At 39.0% G+C, this 18,758-nt stretch overlaps 1 protein-coding gene across 1 annotated transcript in view; it reads left to right on the top strand.

The window, feature by feature from the left end:
* RGS22 (regulator of G protein signaling 22) overlaps positions 1 to 18,758 on the top strand; it is a 118,269-nt gene that overhangs the window by 58,454 nt on the left and 41,057 nt on the right. The window lies entirely within an intron of this gene.

Raw genomic sequence — 18,758 nt, 5'->3', positions numbered from 1 at the left:
TTGTAATTTATGTCTTTTTGGTTTGGTTGTGAGTGATTTTTTAAAAAAGAGGACCCTGAGAGAGAACTTGCCACAAGTCACTGAAGTGACGGGGAGCAGATGCATAGACCAGAGCTATTCTCTGAGCTTACTGTGGAAATCAGCTGTTGGACATCCTCAGCCTGGTGACCTCGAAGTGGGGGAAGAATGTTGACTGTGTTCTGTAGGCTCCATGTCATCCCCTGTGCTTCTGTACTACACACTATGTAAGACAGAGACCGAGAGGTAGAGGAAAGAACATCTCAAGATCACCCTGAAGCAGAACAGAGGAAGATTCTCTGCAAAGGGAGACAGAGCCGTGGCCTCTTTTGAGGGGGAAGAAGGAAAAAGAATAGAATTATGACTCAGTCTGACTTAATCTTTTCAGTTTTTTTGTTCTTAGGATCTTAATTATCTTCCCCCCACCAAAGATTTTATTTATTTACTTGAGAAAGAGAGACAGAGAGAGAGAGAACATGAGCAGGGTGGTGGGCAGGAGAGACAAAAGCAGACTTCTTGCTGAGCAGGGAGCCCAACATGGACCATCATGACCTGATCCCAGGGCAGACACTTTACTGACTGAGCCACCCTGGGACCCCAGGGTCTTAGGATATCTTATGGAAGGAAGTCTTCAAGCCTAGGAAACCGCTAATCACTTCTGTATCTGTTGACCACATAAGTGGTTCTAGCTGGAATAACCCCATTCAGGAGACCCTCTCCCCAGATGATGCAGAGATAGTTTTGTCCTATCGTGTTTTACCTTACGCTCTTATTCAGGCTCTCAGAGAGTGCTGCTGCTGGATGTTTGTTGTTACTTCCACCACCCGGACTCTGGTGTTGTAAATCAGCTGACAGAGCTTTGTACTTTTACTATGAGAACAAGGGTTTCAGCAGCTACCCAGCCCAGATCTGGCTCGATGCCGTCATGAAGTTTTAGCCCTAATTTGCCAGTGCCATTTTTTGAGACCACACATGGGGCTCTTTTGCTTGTTCATCCTTGACCTGTGGGTCTCTACCGCTCCTCCTCCCCCTCACATATTGCTCCTGTCTGGAAAAGTACCACCTGTTATTTATTATGTTTTCACTACTGCAAAGCCCACTCCTCCAAACATCTTCAGCTGCTCTGTCAAGTGAGTTCTCTGTTGTTGTTGTAGTCACCATATTTCCATGCACTTGTAAAAGTGGAAATTCTATTTAAGTTTGGTAGACTTAATAGGTCTCAGTGATGATCTTATTCTACATGCTGTAGAAGTATTGTGAAACAGGATACAGGCAGATTTTGTTTATTCTGAGATGGATTATTCTTTTGGGGGATCATCAAGGTCTGTAAGCTTTTTATCCTCCTCTAGATTATCTTCTAGACATTTTTTTTTTTAAATAGAAGTATAATTAGCATACCATGTTAGGTTCATTTCAGGTGTGCAACATAGTGATTCAACAATTTTGTACATTACTCAGTGCTCATTATTTCAAGTATAGTCACATCCGTCACCAAACAACGTTATTACATTACTGACTCTATTACCGATGCTATGCTTTTCCTCTCCATGACTTATAACTGGAAGTTTGTATGTCTTACTTGCCTTTATCTATTTTATTCATCTCCCATTCCCCTCCCTTCAGCAACTACCAATTTGTGTTTGTATTTAAGAATCTGTTTTCTTGTCGTTTGTTCATTTTGTTTTTTAGATTCCACCTATAAGAACGGACCCTAGAGGGTGTTATGCTAAGTGAGATAAGCCAGACAGAGAAATATAAATACCCTATGAATTCACTTATTCTTCCCTAGGTTATCTTTTGGGGAGTCGCAGCAAGTGGAAGGAGGGAAACAATGGAGAAAGTTGCCTTCAGGTGAATAGCAGGAAACTGAAGGAGCAAGTCATGTGATTTTTTTCTTTTTTGGCTTGTTTGCTTTTTACTTCTATGGTTACTTTATTTTTTGGTTAATGGAGCAAGTTGTCTAGATTAGTTTAGGTTTTAATTATCCAAGATTTCTGTGCCTCTAGATATAAGAATCACCTTTAATACCATAATCCTCTAGATTTGTTTCACAGTATGAAATGGCATTCATTTCTTTTCTTTTTATTAACCTATAATATATTATTTGTTTCAGGGGTATGGTTCTGTGATTCATCAGTCTTTTTTTTTTTTTAATTTTTTTATTTTTTATAAACATATATTTTTATCCCCAGGGGTACAGGTCTGTGAATCACCAGGTTTACACACTTCACAGCACTCACCAAAGCACATACCCTCCCCAATGTCCATAATCCCACCCCCTTCTCCCAAACCCCCTCCCCCCAGCAACCCTCAGTTTGTTTTGTGAGATTAAGAGTCACTTATGGTTTGTGTGATTCATCAGTCTTACACAATTCTTAGCATTCACCATAGTACATACCCTCCCCAATATCCATCACCCAGCCACGCCATTACTCCCCCCTGCCCCCATCCCCTACAGAAACCCTCAGTTTGTTTCCTGAGAATAAGAGTCTCTTATGATTTGTCTCCCTCTCTGGTTTCATCTTGTTTCATTTTCCCTCCCTTCCCCTATGATCCTCTGTCTTGTTTCTCAATCATTTCTTTATAACAGAAATGGCATATGGCCTTCTTCAAGAGTATATTTACAGTACAAATATTTGGATCAATAATGCTAATGCAGAATGTAATCAGGTAGCACTATGTTAAAGTCACTGTCAACTTGATTTTATATTGTTTTTACACATCTGACAAGTTATATGGTAGGAAACTGAGAATTGGTTCCAAGAGACTTACATGTTTTTCCTGTATCGTAGTAAGCAAATTACATACCTCGAAGTTTTATTGATTCATAAAATATTGCAGAAGTATCTGTAGGCAGACTAGATGGGGAATCAGTTTGAACTGAAATCTTGGGCACATACTGAAGATTTTACTGCATGGTTTCAAGATAGAATAGTTCAGTTAGAAGCCAGTGGAAATGGTCTTGGCAAGGAGAAAAGGAATCACTTATTGTAGTGCAGAGGTAAAGTCTTTGACTCTAACAAGAGTTTGCCAGGGGAGCATGAACCACTGCTAAGATTTGGAGACTAGATTGTTTCCACAGATAGTCCTACTGCCTTTTATTTATTTATTTATCTATTTATTTGACAGATCCTAAGCAGGCAGAGAGAGAGGAGGAAGCAAGCTCCCAGAGAGCAAAGAGCCCCATGTGGGGCTCAATCCCAGGACCTTAAGATCATGGCCTGAGCCGAAGGCAGAGTCTTTAACCCACTGAGCCACCCAGGCGCCCCCTACTGCTTTTTTTTTTTTTATACTACATACTCCCTTCAATGATAGAGCACTACAATAGAATGAAGCAGATCTGGGTAGCACTATCTTTTATGACGTCTTCCATCTTTGTAGAAATCTTTCAAACAAAATGCATTCCAGCAAAAACTATGCATTTAAAATTTACCACTCTCTACAGCATATATGTTGAGAATTTTTTTGAAAATAGAAAACAAGTATGATCATAAATATTGCACATGTTTACACATGTGTACAGACAGTTATTAATCACATGCATATTTAAGTGGGAAAGAGGAAGAGAGGGAAAAAAACAGTAAAAATTAGAGCCCAGGAGAAAAATTATTTGGAGTATGTAGGAATTAATGAGTGGAGAGGGTAGGTAAGAATGAAATGGAAATGAGGAATAAGAGGATTTGCTTATTTTTACTAAAAAGTGCTATTCAATATAAAGATATTCTTGCAATAGTGTGAGATTTTTAGACTTATTCAAAGGAATGTGTGTCACCTAGATCAGAGGGTGTATGACATAGAAGGAATAAAAAATCACAGACTTGGAGTGGAAAGAAATGAATTTACATCACATGCTCTTATTCTGCTAGTTGTTAGCTGGGTAAACTTAGTCAAGTCAGTCAGTTTAGTAAGCCTCAGTTTCATGTCTTATAAAATGTGGGTGGTAATAATGCTTCACATTTTATTTTCTTATTTCTGTTTTCACCTTTATAGTTTTAACATGCATACCAAAGTTAACAAAGTCTACAATTAATCATTATCTTTATCCTTTCAAATAATCTAAAGATCTTAGAACACTTTAATTCCATCACACCTTGCCCATTTTACGTATCATTTTTGTATGGCATTTAAATTTTTTAAAATATACCTACCAAGTAGCTATCATCACTTTTTTTTTTTAAGATTTTATTTATTTCTTTGACAGAGAGAGACAGTGAAAGAGGGAATACAAGCAGGGGGAGTGGAAGAGAGAGAGAAGTAGGTTTCCCGCTGAGCAGGGAGCCCGAAGTTGGGCTCAATCCTAGGACCCTGGGATCATGACCTGAGCCAAAGGCAGATGCCTAATGACTGACCCACTCAGGTGCCCTTCATCACTTTTGTTTTAAGACCTTTGATGCTGGTGTAGGTTTATTTATACATTGATTTCATGCTTACCATTGCCCTTTGCATCATACTCCTTCCTTTGGGCTTCATTTCTGAAGAATATCTTTTAGTAAGTTTTCCATTAAGATCTACTAGTGGTAAAAGTCAGGTTTTATTTGTCTGAAAAAGTTTAATTCTCTCATCGGTCATATAGCTGAATATATCATTCTAGGTTGATGATTTTCTCTCAGCACTTTGAAGATACTACTCTATGGTCTTAGGGTTTCTGTTGCTCTTTTTGAAGAGTCTCCTGTTGCTCCTTTGCTTTTTCTCCTCATTTAATTTTTAATCTTCTCTTAGACTTCAGTGTTCCATATTTCATGTCAGTGTGTTTATCATGATTATCTTTCTTGGGTCTAAGTGGCTTCTATAATCTGAAGAATCATGTCTTGCATCAATTCTGGAAAGTCCTTAGCTGTTATTTCTTTCAGTCTTTCTACTTCTCTTTTCTGTGTTTGCCACATTCGGGATTCCCTGTCTGGTCAAGACTGTCAATCCTCTATCTCTCTTAATCTCTCTTTTGCGTTTTTATTTTTAAAAAAATTTGAGAGAGAGAGCACAAGTGAGGTAAGGGGCAGAGGGAGAAACAGACTCTCCACTGATCAGGAAGTCCAATGTGGGTTCCATCTGAGGATTCTGGGATCATGACCTGAGCTGAAGGCAGACGCTTTACTGACTGAGCCTCCCCAGTGTCCATTTTTCTGTCTTTTTACAGCTTTTCAACAGCTATTTAACCCATCCATTGAGTTCAATTATTTTAAGAATTTTTTTTTATTATTATTAGATGTTCTGCTTGTGTTTTTCAAGTCTTCTTGATGTTTTCGTCTCTTTTTTTTTAAGTTTTTAATTTTTTCCTTTATGTCTTTAAGCATTTTAACATATATTATAGTCTAGCTGTCTTAGTTATCTATTTCTGCATGGCATGAGAGTATTACTGTAAGCTTGTGGCTTAAAATGATATGCATGTGTTATCTCACAGTTTATACAGTTAAGGAATCTGGGCACAGCTTTGCTGTATCTTCTGCAAGGCTGTAAGTTAAGAAGAAGTTGGTCAGGGATGCTTTCTCATCTGGAGCCCCACAGGGGCAGGATCTGCTTCATGGTTATCAGCAGCATCTGGGTCCTTGCAGCCACTGGCCTGAGGAGAACTCATTTTCTCCCTGGCTGTCAGCTAGAGGCTATACAGCTCTGTGCCATATAGCGTGGCCCTCTCTATGGTGGCAAATCACAACATGGTAGCTCGCTTCTCCAAAACCAGCAAGGAAAGGAGTTTCTTAGCAAGACAGGCATTACCGTTGTGTGTAACATAACCAGATACACAAAACCACATATATCTCATCACTATGACTGTGTTCTGTTGCTCAGAAGCAAGCCCTACATTATAGGCCTACACAGGGAGAGAATTACAAAAGGGCATGAGCACTAGGAGACACTGAGAGTCTGATGCTAAGCATCCAATAATTCTATGATTTGTAGTTCTTGGAAGAACCAATTTTGTTATTTATTATTTCTGTGAACATGTTGGATTCCTTCTTGTAGGTACTGGAAGTCTGAATTATGAGCTCTTTAGTGAGGTTTTTACCTATGGTGCTTATCCTAGGCACATTTTTATTGCTGATTTCTCACTGTGAAGTTTCCTTATTTGCCAAGTATAATCTTGAAAAACAAACTCACGAGATGGTAAATTTATAATAACAGATCCTCAGGAGTTATTCTTTTATTCTTTTGCATGGAGTCTAGGCCAGGACAAGGAAGCTTCCATTTTGTTTCCTAGGTTTGGTCAGTGTAGATGTAGGTAGTGACAGAGATAGAGACAGACATAGAGATACACCCATGTGTGCATTTTTTTTTTTCCATTCTGCATTTCACATTGTGTATGACCCTTCAAAGACCTTGTGGTATGTATGGCTCTTAGTATAACTTTTCCACCCTAGTGAGGATCCAAGGCCTTGTCTCCTGTACCCAGTGACTCTTAAAATGCACGTTCTTAATCCCAGTTTGCCCCCTGGTCCTCCCTTTGGCAGCTCATGCTTATCATCCTGATTTTTAGTATATTCCTTAATTTTGGCCCTTATGTTGGTTTTCCTTCCTATCCAGCCACATGTTTAGAAGAATATTTGTTATACTTTATCCAGTATTTTTAGGTATTTTATAGAGAAAAGATTTTCAACTAATCTAGCCTGTCAGCATACCCAAAAAGGAAGCAGTCATGTATTTTCCAATTTAATACCCACAGTCATCATACAGGTATTTTTATCCTATTTTTTTATAGATAAAAAGAAACTGTATCTCTGAAATGTTAACCTTGCTGAAGTTTCATAGCTAGAAACAAAATTAAGCTCAAACTTGAGATGCAGAACTGATTTCAAAGCTGCACTTTGCCTCCTTTACCCTACCAAAGCTCTCATGCCTATTTCCCAGGACTTCTGTAAGGATTACGTAAGACAACGTAGGTGGGAATATCTTGTAGTAATACAGACATACCTGGAGATATGGCAGGTTTGGTCCAGACCACAGCAGTAAAGCAAATATCACAATAAAGTGAGTCGAATAAGGGGTGTCTGGTGGTTCAGTGGGGTTAAGTGGCCGACTCTTGAATTTGGTTTAGAACATGATCTCAGGGTCATGAGATCAAACCCTGCACTGGGACTTTGTGCTAGGTGTAGAGCCTGGTTAAGATTCTATCTCCCTCTCCCTCTGCCCCTCCCCTCCCACTTGCACACACTCTTTCTCTCTAAAAAAAATAAAATTAAATAAAGTGAGTCCAGTGAATTTTTTTTTGTTTCCCAGTGCATATACAAGTTATGTTTACATTACACTGTGGTCTGTTAAGTATGTAATAGTCTTATTTCTAAAAAACAATGTATATGCCTTAAAAATGCTTTATTGCGAACAAATGCTAACCATCATCTGAGCTTTCAGCAAGTCAATCTCTTTGCTGGTGGAGGGTCTTGCTTTGACATTGATGGCTGCTGATTGATCAGAGTAGAGGTTGCTGAAGGTTGGGGTAGCTTTGGCAGTTTCTTAAAACAACAATGAAGTTTGCTGCATTGATTGACTCTTCCTTTTACTTAACACTTAGAGGCCATCGTAGGGTTATTAACTGACCTAATTCTAATTGTGTGTCTCAGGGAACAGGGAGGCCTAAGAACAGGGAGAGAGATGAGGTAATGGCTGGGTGATGGGGCTGTCAGAACACCCACAGCATTTATTGATTAAGTTTGCGATGTTATGTGGGCACGGTCTATCACTCCGAAATAATTACAGTATCATCAAGGGTCTCTGATCAGAGATGACCGTAACAAATATAATAATAATGAAAAAGTTGGAAATATTTTGAGAATTACCAAAACATGACACAGAGGCACAAAGCGAGTAACTGCTGTTGGGAGAAATGGTCCCAATAGACTTGCTCCATGCTGGGTCACCACAGACCTGCAGTTCGTAAAGACAATGCAGTATCCACAAAGCACAGTTAAGTGAAGTGCAATAAGAGGTTTTGCCTGTATACTGTAGAGCACTCTACGGAATAGATAAATATTATTAGAGTCCATACTAAGGTTCTCTCCATTACCTAGATAATGGGGAAGAAACAGAGGAACCTGGGGCTCTGAAAACAAACAGGATGGAAGAGCAGCAACTCCTAAATTCATAGTTTAGGAGTTCATTCAATCAATACTAGAACTTACTGAGTTTTCAAAAATACAATTCATAGAATCACAACCTTTAAAGAATATCTTTTGCAATATTGTTACTTACTAAATAATATTCACTGAGAGCTTCTATGTGCCAGGCAACGTTCTATGAATAAGGACATGGTTGGGACAAAGTTCTTGGCTTAGGGGCTCCTGGGTGGCATGGTGAGGAGCCTGTTTTTCCCTCTCCCACTCCCCCTGCTTGTGTTCCCTCTCTCTCTGTCTCTGTCAAATAAATAAAATCTTCAATAAATAAATAAATACTAAAAAAAGTTTTTGGCTTAAAGAGCTCACTTTCTAGTGGGGAGAGAAATAATTACTGAAGTACTTCGATTATGTTTAAAATAAAACCAAATTAATAGCATCTTAACTGGGGTTAAGTTTTAAGTTAAGATTAAGTTCTTAACTGGAAATCAGTTCTTTCTTCACCAGCAGGTAACAGTTGGTTATTTTTTTCCCATTTTTCAAAGTTATTGAGGTATAATTTACATACATTGTTATATTGGTTTCAGGTATACAACAGAGTGAGTTGACAATTCTATACATTACTCAGTACTTGCCATGATAAGTACAGTCACCCTACAAAGCTATTACAATATTATTGACTATACTTCCTGTGTTATATTTTTCCTCTCTGTGACTTCTTTATAACTGGAAGTTTGTAGCTCTTAACCTTTTTTTTTTTTTTTAATCTATTTCACCCATCCCGTCACCCATCTTCCCTCTGGCAACCACCAGTTTGTTCTCTGTATTTAAGAGTGTGTTTGTTTGTTCGATCATTTGTTTTTTAGATTCCACATACAAAGGAAATCATATGGGAGTTCTCTTTATCTGTGTGACTTACTTTACTTAGCATAATTCCCTCTAACTCCACCCATTTTGTTGTAAGAGGAAGTTCTCATTCTTTTTGTGGCTGAGTAATACACACACCCACCCCCCAAACATCTTCTTTATCCATTCATATACCAATGAACATTTAGGTTGCTTTCATATCTTGACAATGGTAAGTAATGCTGGTTAACATGGGGGTGAGTATATCTTTTTGAATTAGTGTTTTTGGTATTTTTTTTTAAAAGATAATCATTGGCTTCTTCTCAAATACCCATAGGAGGAAGAGAATGGTTTCCTTTTTTTCTCACTTTTGAGCCAAAACCTTTCATGCTTTGGTCTTATTCTCACCCGTGAAACAATACAAAATAAATCTCTTTTAGGTGACAACACTTCAAACAAAAAGTTATAATGTCATGTTTTATTTGGATCAACAACTTTAGACTAAATCTCAAATCTTTGCAGTATCTTTTACCATAACTAGATGAAATCTTGACATTTGGAAGTCTCTTTCCTGACATATCCCTCAGTAATTTGATAGCTTGGAAATATTCCGACCTAATGCTTTTGTGAGAGACTGTTGCTCCTATGTGTGTACTTTCTTACAAAGAAATCACTTGATGCAAATCCCATAGCAAATAATATTAATAATATTAGCAAATAATATCAGTCTAAGTGACTACTCCTATCTACCTAGTCTGTAGTACTGCCATTGGCTTACCCTTGGGTTTACAAAATTTCACCAGAGAGAAAGAAAACACAAAATCTGAGTCAGTAAATGTCATCAAGACCTGTATTATGCATTATTATTTTTAGGGAAGCCATAAGTTTATGATGTGATAATAATGCAGAATTCATCAATATATTCATTCAGCAATTATTTATTGCTATCCATCTCATTCTCTCTGTGCCCAAATCACTCTAGTTTCCTATTAGGTGATCTCAGACATAGTGTGGAGCCAAATGAAGTTCAGACCAAATTGGGCAGCATAATCCTACCTACCTACGTACAGGTGTGTCTGTGTTTGACTCCTTTGCTGTTACTCCTGTTAGTGTGGAAGCAAAAAATCAATGTAAGCAGGATAGCTGTTAGATGACCATTTACAAGCACATTTTCCCTAGTTTGAAAACTTTTATGCTGACATTCTCACAAACATCTATCAAACATCTGGTATATACCAGGCTCTGATCCATGATGGGAGCACATTGGGGAACAAAGCACACACAGGTGTTGCTACTCAAGTTCTGTCAAGGTCCAAGAAGGTACTCTTCTTCTGCCCACTTTTCCAGAAAAGACTAGGAATATTGAGAAAGAGGAGACATTGTGGCTCTTTCCCCCATAAATTCTGCATTGTCTTCACAATGGTTCTCGACACAGTTTGAGCTAATTTTAGGTAACCAAATCCTTGGGTGTTACCATAAATTCCTTTGAAAAAAACTTATAGCACAAGAGGAGCAGTGTCAAATTTTTTTTCTGATAATCAGCTTAGTTTTTTTTTTTTTTTTTCATTGCTTGCTGTCATCCATGACCTTAATTGTTTAGCTCTTCTCCTTCCTTGGCATTTACAGGACTTAAATACTTCAGGGTGGTCCTGACATTTTCATTAAAGTGCTATGAGCTAAGTGCTCTCTGTCTAGGCTGATGGTGTATTTTCAGGTGCACTAACAGAGCTCATTATTTCTTTATATAGCAGCAGCCTTAAGAATCACGCTGTGTTTCCTGAAAGATGAATGGGCATGGGTGAGGGGTGAGGTTGGGATGGTGATTAAATGTGGAAAATCCTGTACTTCTTCATAGCTTTATGGTAGGTTGCAGTGTCTTTATAATTAGGCTGCTTCTTGTGTGCTGGGCACTTATTATTCAGGCTTTATTACATTGCTTATTTTTGTTACCAGAGAGATGGTGTCCCAAGTAGCAGCCAGGCTTGGAATCGTGAGCACTATGAATCACTGAGCACAGAATCAGCAGGGTTCTCATCTTACATCCCATTTTATCGTGCTTGCTAGTGAATTCAGGAAGAACACATATATAATAGCTCACTTTCTGGTGTATGGTTATTCATTCATTTCTCCTGTTCCTGATGTTTATACCAACCATCTACATTCAGTGTTCAGATTTTGAATATTATAGGATTATGAACCAAAAAAGGATCTCCAAAGATCCACTTTTAATCTTGTTTCTGGAAAAGTCACCATATGAAGTTCTCTAAATCATCATTAGCATCCTACCTGACATTTATTTAATGTTTACTATCTTTTGGCTTCTCTGGTGGTCACTTTAGAAGGCTAGTTTTATTTAATTCTTCCCATCTTACCAAGCAGATGTTGGTATTTTCCCCATTTTACAGATGAGGAAACTGACATTTGTAGGAATCGAATACTTTCTTAAGGCCATCCATTCAGCAATTAGTGAGCTTGGGATTAGATCCAAATATGTGGACTCCAGACTCTTAACTTCTAAGTCTTTGCTTTCTTATTGTCTCTAGAAAAAGGAGTGTCTATTTATCACCTTGTTTAATCTTTCAGGGTAATATCTTTATAGACACCAAATGCCAAAATACCAAATTTCACCCTTAACATTTTCCCCCACTGGATTGTAAGCTCCAAGAAGACTGCTTTTTTTACCTCGTGTCTTCAAAACTGGAGCCGGGATATAAAAGATGCTCTAATAATATTGATTAAATGACTGAATGGACTCATTGGCATATTTATATCCTTAGCAACATATTATAAACCTAATTATAGATATTCTTTGATTATATATGACTGCCAGCCAAGTGTTTTTATTTAAAAACATTAAAAAAATAAAAATATCATCACCCAGCTTCAACCATGATCAAGACTTTTTCTAGGCATGCTGTGTCCATAGCCCAAGTTTACTTTTAAAGAAGAGCTCTTGGATGGGGCGTCTGGGTGGCTCAGTGGGTTAAGCCTCTGCCTTTGGCTCAGGTCATGATCTCAGGGTCCTGGGATCAAGCCCTGTATTGGGCTCTCTGCTCAGCACAGAACCTGCTTCCCCCTCTCTCTCTGCCTGCCTCTTTGCCCACTTGTGATCTCTCTCTCTCTGTCAAATAAATAAATTAATTCTTAAAAGAAAAAAAAAAAGGGTTCTTGGGGCGCCTGGGTAGCTCAGTCAGCTAAGCGCCTGACTCTTGTTTTTGGCTCAGGTCATGATCTTGAAATCAGTCGTGGGATTGAGCCCCACCTCAGGCTCCATGCACTGAAGCAGTGCAGAGTCTGCTTCAGATTCTTTCCCTCCTACTCCTCCTCACTTGTGCACACACACACACACACTCTCTCTCTCTCAAATATATAAATAAAATCTTTAAACAAAAAAAAAAGCTCTTAAGAGATTTCCCTGGAGCATCAGTGAAGTCTCCCTGTCCCTTTCCACCTCACCCAAAGAACTTAAAAATAAGCCTGTTTCCTGAAACTGAAACTATGAAATCACTGTGTAAAACAGTAAGTAAATAAAACGGAGCTATTGTCTAGAGAATGGTTTCACAGGCCTGCAAGACTTAACATGAAGGCACCGGGACATTTAAAGAAAATATGTTCCCGTCAAGGGGAAGCATTAGTCAACAGTGCATCCAGAAAGGGAAGTGTTGCAGAGGCTGACCTTGACCTTGCACTAGAAGCGCTCTCCTGAGCAAGTCCACTCCTGTGAGCACCTGATTAGTCTAATAGATCCCACAGAGAGAACACTCATGGGTGCCATAGTTAATTTCCCTGACTTGACTGTAAGCAACCTCTACATTTAAGCTTTGTTTCTAAGGGGATGGGCTGGCTGACATAAACATCCAACTTGTCTGACGGTTGATTTTCTCATTGTCAAGTAATCCCTCAATGATCTGGTTTCATGATCAGCTGCTCTTTCTTTCTTTGTGTGGATTAGCTTCCTTGTGAGACAGGTTTGGGGGTTGTTTTTTTTCTTAAGCCTGAAAATGTTAATATAGTCATGCTTTTCTCATTGAATTATTCTTTGTTCACTGACTTTAAAGAAATTATTTTTATTGGAGGTGAAATGATTCCATTAGTTTAAACACATATTTTGCTTTTGTCAGTTAAAAGGATTTTTTAAAATGAATCCCCAAATTACCAAAATAAAATACTTATTTTTTGCTTAGTATGCCTTGAACTACATAGTAGTAACTTTTTTGTGGGTAATTGTTTACTTCCTTCCATTCTGTATTAATCAGTTATGTTTAAAATACCTGAAGCAGGGACACCTGGGTGGCTCAGTTGGTTAAGCAGCTGCCTTCGGCTCGGGTCATGATCCTAGCATCCCACATTGGGCTCCTTGCTCGGCAGGGAGCCTGCTTCTTCCTCTGTCTCTGCCTGCCATTCTGTCTGCCCGTGCTTGCTCTCGCTCCCTCTCTCTCTCTGACAAATAAATAAAATCTTTAAAAAAAAAAAAAAAGTACCTGAAGCAATGGCCCAAGTTATTCTTTTTTTTTCTTCTTCTTTTTTTTTCCAAGTTGTTCTTAAGCCTGGTATATTTTGTCACTTAAGTTTGTGGCTTGTTTTTTGGCTTTCCTAAACATGTTCTGTTTTCCCTTCTGATTTTTCATTCAGTCCAAAATGATTCAAGTTTGTCTCATTCTTTTATCTATCCTACCGGCATTTTTTTTCCCCATTAGATTCTCTTTTGCACTGAGTTCTTCCATAATAGAGTCGGAGTAATTGCCAGAAATTCTCAGATTGATTGTCATCACATTATCTTTTTGTGTGCAACTCCATTTTGTGGTGATCTCTGCAGTGGTTTGCCTCTCAGTATCAGGATGTGGCAATCTTTAGGAATCTTGAAGATTCCTAATTGAAAAACCCCAAGGTCCTTCACATGAAAAACCATTTGTGGAAAGCTCCATCTGCAATTTATTCCCTCTCGGCGTAGCTCCTCAGTAATGTTTTTGAGCTCCTAGTGGGATTTGAGAGGTCATTAAAAACCATCATATTTTCCTCTTTTTGCAGAAAAAAACAATACTGGATTCCCTGAACATGCTCATTATTTTCTTTTTCTGTCTCATATGAACTCAGATAATGATGTTCTATGCCCGGTAGAGCTGTCAATGGTTATGAAAACAGACCTCACTTTTTGTTGAAGTAAATATTTTGTAATTTCTGAAAGTGTCACGTATCAGGGCATTTATGGTCCTCTTATAAACCCCTCTGGGGACCCTTTGCCTCTAGCTGTTTGGGACACAGTTTCATTGTATTGTTTCATATAAATTCCAAGGATGGAATTATTGAGCCCAGCTGAGAAGATTCTACATTAATTGCTGTTTGCCTTCAAGCACAGCGATATGTTTAGGTGTTGATGACCTGGGACAGCGGATGTCTTTTCTGCTGTGTTTGAGGTTATCGGTCAAGCCATTGTGGGGGCTTTTTGGGGCCAGACATTATATCAAGATGCGCTAGCATCGGTTTTATTTCTCATGATGCTTCGTGTTTCATCCTCATAGCTGCTCCTTATTTTCTCTCAGGAGGACAAGTTTATAAGCTTTTCCCTACTAAACTCTTACCGCCTCTGATGTACTAATAGGGACTAAAGGGAAATTGAACGTCGAAGCTCGTTTTGCCCTTTTCTAAGTAAAGGCTATTCAAGATGTCAGGTTTCAAAGAGGAGCTTGTTGGCTCTCTTCTTGTAGTTCAGCCTTGCTGCAATTGAACTACTAAAAAGAACTTTAGCATATTCATATTTTTAAAAATTGGATGTCAGTTAAACACTATTTAGGTAAACTGTTAGAAATTGGCATATTTTGGTATGAACTGGTATTTTCCAGTATATGACTTTGCCTTCAGGGGGTATTTGAATTATTTGATGTCGATTGCCTTTTTTTCCCCCCAACTTACTTTCTTTTTTTAAAAAAATTTTTTTAAAAAGATTTTAAAAATTGGTTTATTTTAGAAAAAAAGGAGTGGGTGGTGATGGAGGGGGAGGGAGAGGGACAAGCAGAATCCTCTGCTGAGCGCAGAGCCCAACTTGGGGCCCTGAGATCAAGACCTGAGCCGAAATCAAGATCAGATGTCTGACACTCAGCTTACTGCGCCACCCACGTGCCTCTATTTGTCTTTCTTTAGCGATCATGATAGGAAAAGAGAAGTATATTTGCCTTATAATCATTGGCATGATGAGAAATATTTAACAACCAGCTCTCCCAAAAGAGGAAGGCACCCCTGATTCAGAGATTTGCAGATTTGCAACACTCTCACCATGGGTAATTTCAAGCTGCTGACATGACGTCACTGAATGCAGAGCTGGGAAGGGATGTGTAGTAGAAAAGGCAGTCGTATTTCCACCATTCAGTTGTAATAGAGTAAATAACCTCAAGAGCATGGATGATAGTAAAAACAGTAAAATCATTGGGAAGTGATGAGTTTTGGGTATTATTTTTGTTTCCAGTTTGATTTCATTGCAGGCTTATATAATTTAGCTTTGAATAATAACTGCATTTAAAAACCTACTCACGGGGCACCTGGGTGGCTCAGTGGGTTAAGCCACTGCCTTCAGCTCCGGTCATGATCTCAGGGTCCTGGGATCGAGCCCCGCATCGGGCTCTCTGCTCAGTGCGGAGCCTGCTTCTCTCTCTGCCTCTGCCTGTTTCTCTGCCTGCTTGTGATCTTTGTCTCTCTCTCTCTCTCTCTGCCAAATAAATAAATGAATAAAATCTTAAAAATAAAATAAAATAAAATAAAAACCTACTCACGTAATCCCTGAAAAATCCATGAACTGGGACGAGGTGGTTCCAGTGTACCATTGCTTAAGACGGAGGAAAAGAGATGATGAGAACTTCCACTCTGAGCCTTTCCCCTTTTAAGTTTCTCATGTCACAGCTACCCTCCACCTTTATTTTCATTGTGTGCTTTAGAGACTGCTTATGAACCCTTAGTCTATACCTACCAAAGAAGGCTGCATCACTTTGCTCCAGAATCTCTAGGTCCTGCACAGTTTGTTTATTATGAACTGAAAGAAGGAGCTTACTGGGAAAAAAGAAAGAAAGGAAAGAAAGAGACGGAAGGAAGGAAGGAAGGAGAAAAGAAAAGGAAAGGAAAGAAAGAAAAGAAAAATTCTGTATATTTCAGTAGCCAAAAACTCTTTTCTTCTTTTATCTTTAGGGTGTTTGCAATAGTGTCATGGGTTTTATGGAATATGTCTTCTTCTCGGCTAGGGCTTTGTTGATATCACCCTGTCAGTCCATCTGGCAGAACACTAAGTCTGCCTCCCAATAAGTAGAAGGCAATAGCAGCAGACAGTTTTATATATCCTGTGCTCTCGGTGGGCATCTTGGACACTCACCAGAAGAATGTGAAAGATACACATCTTCCTGCAGCCTTACTAATTACATGATTAGAATCCCTTATTTCACTGTTGCAGCAGGGTGAGACAGCTTAAGGAAAAAATGGACTTGTGGGGCGCCTGGGTGGCTCAGTGGGTTAAGCCTCTGCCTTCGGCTCAGGTTATGATCTCAGAGTCCTGGGATCGAAGCCCACATCAGGCTCTCTGCTCAGCAGGAAGCCCACTTCCCCCACCCCCTCTACGTGCCTCTCTGCCTACTTGTGATCTATCTCTCTCTGTCAAATAAATAAAATATTTTTTAAAAAATGGGCTTGCAAATAACACCAAAGGCTGAAGCATAAGCGTGTTCTCCTAATATCTAGCAGACTTTAATAGGTTGTATTGAAAATCCACTTTTTAAATGTCCCCGATTTTAGTTAACCTGTTGATAGGCTCTGCTAGATTTAGTATTAAGGCCTGACATCCTATAGGTTCTGACACATCCTGTCCCTGTTGTACTGAGGGACTGCCTTTAAGCTGTACACTTCTAAAGTCAAAGCTCTATGTTTTTCCCCCCCTTACTTCCACTCCTGGCCTGGTGGTGACAGCAGAACATCATGCAATCAGTGTTACCAGGCAATCACAGAAAGATACATACACACGATCATTAAAACAAATCCTTCAAAACCAAATATGTGAAACTGTTCCATTAACATAACTAACAGCTGAAATGTAACATAACAAATCAACACATGTGCTCCAGCATTTGCTATGATTCTTGACTTCGCCTTTTAAGGTTACACAGAAATTGTTCTTGTTTTCATTGGAGCACAGATGAGCATCAGGCTGAAGGTCATCAAATGGCCCCTACTTATGGGAAAGATGCTTTCCCAAAGACTTAGCACATCTTCCGCCCAGAAAGACCGCTTCGCTGGGTGCTTCCACAGCACAGCAATTGGAATCTTACCCGGTAGCTGTCATCATTTTGTCTTTGGTACAATGAGAAAGCCAAATAGCACAGGCAGTTGTGGAAATCATTTTATATTTTGCTCTTGACATTGTTAAAAATAACAAAAATAAATTCAATAAGCCTGCAGTTGTCCTGTCTCAGGTATGTCTTCCTAGGATTTGTGATGCAGTGAGAAAACATCAGTCCATTCCAGGGCCTATGAGAATGAATCAAATGTGAGAAAACTAAGCCTGGAATACATTGTGGTATATTTGAAAGGAGATTGGGGTCCATTTCCATCCAAGAATATGTTTACCATGTAAATTTATCATAACCATTTCAGAATGATTTTGAAAAGTACTAAGCGGCAGGGCTGAAATCTGACATGCAAAATTACCTTAAGGTTGGAAAAAAATGCAAATCACAATGGGAAATTGCATAATTTGAGCCATCTCCTGAGTTGGTGATATGCTCGTCTCGTTTAGGATATTGGCTCTAATAAATGAAGCATCAGAGGTTTCCTTGAAGAAGCAAGCATAGAAACATTTTAATGGTTTATTTCTTGTAATGGCAACAAACTAATGTGTATCATAAGTAATTTAGGTGAAATACTGTCCATCATTTTGCCATTCTTTAGAAAGCAAAACAAAACGGTTGTCAAAAATGTTGTTTCTTTCTCTCTTTTGTCTTCATTTCTCCGTTTGTTTCTCCGTTCCTCTCTCCAATTCAGCTTTTCTTCCTCATGTCTCCACAGTATCCATCCTACATGTTTTTCTCTTTGACGGGCTGGTTAGCTATCCTATGTTCATTGGAGATTAATTAAACAAGAAAGTTCATTCCCAGAATTTCAAGACCGTAAGGGATTTTTTAAGGGGAGGCATTGCTTCCCCCCGCCCCCCCCATCTGATAGAGAGGCCAAAAAAGTGAGTCAGAGGCACAGGTGTAGAGCAGTCTGGGCAAGCCGCCCATCGTGCATTTCCTGATTACATAACCTTTGAGCATCTCCAGGAGAGATGGGGCCGAGAGCCGTGCAGTGTGCAGTGCCAGGCAGTCTGATCACGGACAGACAGTGCTTCTGTCCCTTCTCAGAAACTTTCCTGTTGGGTCGTTAAAACATCACAGGTTCATGTTTAAATTGGAATCTTGTCGGCCACAGCTGTGCATGAGTGAATCTCTGCTTTAATGTGAATCAGAGTCACTGACTGGGCTATGAAGGGCGCATTTTCTTCTCCAACATTAGCTACATTGTTATTTCTCCAGTGGTTAGAAAGGAAGAACTGGGTGGCCAATAAAAAGGCAAATGACCCAAGACACTGAAGCAATGTTTGTAAACCACAATTAAACTCTATTTTTTAGTGATCACATAGCATAGTCTTCATATTCCTTCAAGTAAGTTCACGTCAACTTAAAAATGATCTTCATCGTCTTTATACGGTTTTAAAAGGTGTTCTTTGGCCTTTGTATTTGTTATATGTAGTCAGTTGTCAGTCCAATTATACATTGTCCCTGGATGATTAGAAACGTACTAGAAAGACATTGTTAGATTTTAGCGGCATAATTCAGTTGAATGTAC

This window comes from Mustela nigripes, chromosome 3 (assembly GCF_022355385.1).
Source record: "Mustela nigripes isolate SB6536 chromosome 3, MUSNIG.SB6536, whole genome shotgun sequence".
Lineage (NCBI taxonomy): Eukaryota > Metazoa > Chordata > Mammalia > Carnivora > Mustelidae > Mustela > Mustela nigripes.
This window is presented reverse-complemented; position numbering and strand designations above follow the sequence as displayed.